The sequence below is a fragment of the Desmodus rotundus genome, chromosome 7 (assembly GCF_022682495.2).
Source record: "Desmodus rotundus isolate HL8 chromosome 7, HLdesRot8A.1, whole genome shotgun sequence".
Lineage (NCBI taxonomy): Eukaryota > Metazoa > Chordata > Mammalia > Chiroptera > Phyllostomidae > Desmodus > Desmodus rotundus.
The window spans coordinates 35100278-35106086 of record NC_071393.1 but is presented as its reverse complement, the minus strand read 5'-3'; positions in this window follow the sequence as shown (position 1 = coordinate 35106086).

Sequence of the window (5809 nt, the reverse complement as noted above, 5' to 3'; positions counted from 1 at the left end):
CGCTAGTTCCCCATGTCCCTTCCACACACCACACTCCAGACACTGGTGTAGTCTAAAAGTCCCTCACCTGGGAAAGTAGTTCCCAGTAGGGTGCTTGTCCCCGAATGTCTTGCCAAGAGCCTGCTGTGATGCTTGAAACCCTCTGTTACTGGTTCACCTTTGGATAAGCTTTGACCTCTGAAGACAAGATTGTACTTCCAATTCCAAGGTGAGAATTGACCGAAAACAAAAGAATCGGAATGGTTGAGAACCTTGGGGTGAGAGTGAGGCAGGAAAGTTAGAATAGGGAACAGAGGCCTCAAGCTCTACCCTCCCCTTGTCCCTCTTTGCTGAAACATTGCCGATGTGACCTTCACTGATCATCTGTTCCCAATTCCCTGTAATTAGAAGAACAACAACAACCAAAAAACAAAATAAAGTAACAAATCGCCATCTGGAGAGGAGGAACTGGGACAAGCCGTGTCAGCAGCCACCCACCAGCATTAGAAGCCCAGAAGCCGAGGACCCCCAGATCCCCACCCCCTTGCCCACGTTTAATAAAAACCTTCCACCCAGACCCTGTCAACACATCTCATTCTCTGAGGTTGCCCGCTGTCCCTTCTTGAGTGCATACTATTGCTTTAATAAGTGTATTGTGCTTTGCTGAATCTTTCTGTCATGCTCTCAGATTCCTTCCTGGGCTGTGACAAGAACCTGGATTGGGTTGAGGCCTCCCTTGGCTTCCCCGTATCATGAAGGGGGTTTGGAGCTGCTAAAGTGAGGGAATAGTTACCAGTTATAGCTGACATTTACTTAAGACTGTGCGCTAGACACTCCACTAGGAACTTACGCCTACTGGCTCATTTATACAACAAGCGCTATCCCCCCCCCCCCCCCCCATTTCATAAGTGAGGTAGAGCCAGACCCAAGGTCCGACGATCTGGCTCCAGGGCGTGTTTAATCTTGGCACTGGACCCCCTGCAGGAGGAAAGGGAAGCAGGGCAGGAAGCCATCGGCTACAGGCCTCCCCAGCTCCCCGTAGTGAAGGTCCTGCCACGCCGTGGCAGACTTCTACTCTGCCAGCTGCTTGCCTGGGATTGGGGCATCGGGCTGCTGCTCTTCCTCTTCCAGCTCTGACCTGGGGCAGACCTCGAATGCTTAATGTGCGCCTTCCTAGAATTACAACTGTTCTTCAGGGATGCACTGAGTTTTCCTACAACGCACCAACTACTTGCTCATCGAACATCCAAAGGCAACTGGTGGGTGGTTAAGAGTGTGGGCTCTAGAGCTGGGCTGCTGCATTTGCATCCCAGCTCTGCTACTTGCTGGTTGGCTGTGGCCCCGGTCTTTGTGCTTCAGGTACCTCTCCTGTAAAACGGCAGTGAGGATAATGACTGTAGCACTTCCCTCTGGGAATGGTCTCCGGTTCTTCCCCAGTACTCCCACGGGGTCCACACTTCCGCTTTTCAGAGATTTAACTCCCTTGCCCCAAGACTCACCTACGGAGCGGTGAAGCTTGTAGGCAAACCGGGAGGTAGGGTACAAAAAATAGAGAGACGCAGCAGGATATCAGCCAGCCCCCTTGGACAACCAGAGCTGTTTGCGGACAGGCGGGGATGCAGACCTGGTGGTTTCATTTTGCGTGTGTGCGATTTAGCATTTTCTGCTTCACTTCAATGGGGAGTGGCTGCATCAGCTTTTCGGAGTGTTGCGTATATAGAGCCTTTATCCCATCACTTCCGGTCAGAGTCGGGCTTACGGGAAACACTGTGATCTTGGTGCTGTGGAGGCTCCTAGGATCTGGAGCCCTGGGAAGAAGCGAAGAAACAGTTCCTTCTTCTGCGGGTCACTCCTTTTCCTTTCCAGGGTAGTGACAGTAAAACACAGCTCTTACCATATAACCCCCCTCACCCGCAGACTCCCGGTCCAGAATAGAGTCAAGCTGGGTGAATTGGGGTTCCTCCAAGTTCAAGGAGCTATGTGGTCAAATCCCCTGTGTGGCCAGGAGGGTTCCCTGTCACCACGATGTAATTAATTGTGTCTTCCCTTCTTTTCAGCAAAAGATGAAGTTAACCAAGGGTGCCTGCCATCTATTGTCCTGAAGGAAATCACAAGGTGCCCTGTTCGCCCTGCCACAGAAGATAAGGTTTAGATATTTCAGGAAGGGAAAAGAACATATTGTGTTTGCAAGGTTCCTGGGAGAACTCTCTCTCTGCCCAGAGACTGTACCTTCTCGCTGGTTAATGGCCCGCCCAGTGAATCTGCCTTGGGAAAGAGGTATGAATGGTTGTCGGCAGCTCCCATCATTTCCGCCCCCTCTCTGGGAAAAATCAGGGGAAAAGGCAGGCACCCCTCCCTCTGAAGCAGTCATCTTGTTGTACCTGTAGATCTTCACTGTGGGCTGGGGCACATCTTTTACATTCTGCCCTGGAGTCCAAGCATTTACAATAAAAAAATTCTTGGTTTTGTGTGAGAGCTTTATGTCTTTAAATACTGTCAACTGTTGCAGTTGCTTCCTACTGGGTAACAAATCACCTTAAAACCTAGTGGCTAATAATAACAAGGATTTAGTGTTTCTAATGCCTCTGTAGTTTGGCTGGACTCTGCTGGGCAGTTCTGCTTACCGTGGCGTCAGCTGGGGTCACTCGTTCGTCTGCGTCAGCTTGGAGTCTGACTGCGGCTGGACCACTCCGGATGGCTTCGCTCTCTTGTGTGTTGCCTCAGCTGCACCGGTTGGAATGGCTGGGGTACTCTCCCTGTGGTCTTTCTCCACGGGGTCTGTAGCCCGAGCTGATTTCTTAAGTGGCTTGATCCCCGAAAGATGAAAATGGCTGCAAAGCCTCCTAGGGCCTAGGCCCGGAACTCACACGTTATTACTACTTCTGCATTCTATCGGTTAAAGCAAGATACATTTCCAGCCCAGATCCCAGGTGTAGGGAGATAAACTCCACCGCGTGGTGGGAGGCCTGACCAGCGTGCACAAGCAGGGAGCCTGCAGAGATGGCTCCCACTGACTCACGCTCCAGAACACGCGTCTCTGTAGGTCCCTGTGGCCCATGCTTGCAACGTCTGCTTGAAACTTTTAAGAAATCCACCCGAAAATCCTTGTGACCAGGGGGTGTTTATGGCAGAAGAAGGGGCGGGGGGTAGCAGGGGTGGAAAGTCCCAGCCTGGGCTTCCTCTGGTATTTCTGTGGCCTCTGTTGGTCAGAGGAGAGGGATGGCAGGAGGTAGGCACTGCTCGTGCTTGAACAGTGTTATTTCCTCCCGATTAACCTACTCCGGGGCTGCCTCCAGACTCCTCGCCTGAACCCCAAAGCTGCCCGGTCATAACCTGAAGGGAAGAAGGCCAAGTGATTGCTGAAACCCTTCTTAATACCCTAGTGGGCTCACCAGCTGTGACTTTAGCCTAAGAAATCATCGCGGGATTTTTCAGGCCTAACTCGATTAGATTAGCTCTGTGGAAACCTCACGTAGGGTGCTAAGATGCCTCTGTTCAGTCACCAACTGCTGCGTTACAAATCATCCAAAACTTGGTTGTGTGAAGCCACGGACATGTGTGTGTGTGTGTGTTTCATCCTCACCAAAGGAGAGGGGGAGGGAGAGACAAAGAGAGGGCTAGAAACATCAGTGTGTCGTTTCCTCTCACACACCCTCTACCAGGGATTTGGCCTGCAACACAGGCATGTGCCCTGGTTGCAAATCCAACCGGCAACCCCTTGGTTTTCAGGCTGGCACTCAATCCACTGAGCCACACCAGCCAGGGCTGTTGTGTATTTTTAACCACAATTAAAAATAGGGTTGATGATTTCCGGCCAAGATGGAGGCGTAGGTGTATACACTTTGCCTCTTCGCACAAGCAAAAGAAGGACAATATAAAGACACAAAACAACCAGAACTGTCAGAAAACCGAACTGTTTGGAAGTCCAACAACCAAGGAGTTAAAGAAGAAACATTTATCCAGACCGGTAGGAGGGGCGGAGACGGGAAGCTGGGCAGAGAGGATGAACGGCAAAGCAGCAGCTGGTGACTGGGCGAGCGAGACAGTAGCTGGTGGTCCCACATTTGCGTGGGGATAAACTGGGAGGAACAACTTGGGAGTGAGACAGGCCATGCAACCCAGGGTTCCAGCAAGGGAAAAGAAAGCCCCAAAACCTCCGGCTGTAAAAACCTGTGGGGGTTGCAGCAGTGGGAGAAACTCCCAGCCTCACAGGAGAGTTAGTTGGAGAGACCCACAGAGTCCTAGAACATACACAAACCCACCCACCCAGGAATCGGTACCAGAAGGGCCCAATTTGCTGGTAGAAAGCGGAGGAAGTGACTAAAAGCCAGCTGAGAACCAAGCAAGCACCATTGTTCCCTCTCTGACCCCTCCCCCACATACAGCGCCACAATGCAGTGACATGGGTTGTCCCACCCTGGCAAATATCTAAGGCTCCGCCCCTTACAATGTAACAGGTGCTCCAAGACAAAGCAATGTGGCCCAAATGAAAAAAAGATAAAAACTCCAGTGATCTTTTGAGTGATGAAGAGATAGCCAACCGATCAGATGCAGAGTTCACAACACTGGTAATCAGGATGCTCACAGAAATGGTTCAGTATGGTTGAAAAATAGAGGAATAAGTGAAGGCTATGCAAAGTGAAATAAAGAAAAATATACAGGGAACCAACAGTGAAGGGAAGGAAACCAGGATTCAAATCAACAATTTGGAGCAGAAGAAAGAAGTAAACATTCAACCAGAAGAGAATGAAGAAACAAGAATACAAAAAAATAAGGAAAGGCTTAGGAATCTCCAGGACATCTTTAAACATTCCAACACCTGAATCATAGGGGTGCCAGAAGGAGAAGAACAAGAGCAAGAAATTGAAAACTTATTTGAACATAATGAAGGAGAACTTCCCCAATCTGGCAAAGGAAATAGACTTCCAGGAAGTCCAGGAAGCCCAGAGAGTCCCAAAGAAATTGGACCCAAGCAGGAACACACCAAGACACATCATAATTAAGTTACCCAGGATTAAAGATAAGGAGAGAATCTTAGAAGCAGCAAGAGGAAAGGAGAGAGTTACTTACAAAGGAGTTCTCATAAGACTGTCAGCTGATTTCTCAAAAGAAATCTTGCAGGCAAGAAGGGGCTGCAAAGAAGTATTCCAAGTCATGAAAGGCAAGGACCTACATCCAAGATGACTCTACACAGCAAAGCTATCATTTAGAATGGAAGGGCAGATAAAGTGCTTCCCAGAGGTCAAGTAAAAGGAGTTCATCATCACCAAGCCCTTATTATATGAAATGTTAAAGGGACTTATCTAAGAAAAAGAAGATGATCAAAAATATGAACAGTGAAATGAAAACAAATCACAACTATCAACAACTGAACCTAAAACAAAAACAAAAACAAACTAAGCAAACAACTAGAACACAAACAGAATCACAGAAATGGAGATCACATGGAGGGCTATTAGCAGGGAAAGGGAGGGAGAATGGGGGAAAAGATACAGGGAATGAGAAGCATAAATGGCAGGTACAAATAGACAGGGGGAGGTTAAGAATGGTATGGGAAATGGAGAAGCCAAAGAACTTACATGCACGACCCATGGACATGAACTAAGGCTGGGGGGCAATGATGGTGGGAGTGGGGAGGTGCAGGGTGGAAGGGAATAAAGGGAAGGAAAAAATGGGACAATTGTAATAGCATAATCAATAAAATATATTTAAAAATAGGATTGACACAGAGGGAAAAATTGAGAGAATTGTAATAAAATAACATTTTAAAAAGAAGTAAAATAGGATTGAAAAAAAAAAGCTGTTGCGTTTGTCTTGGGGAGACCACTGT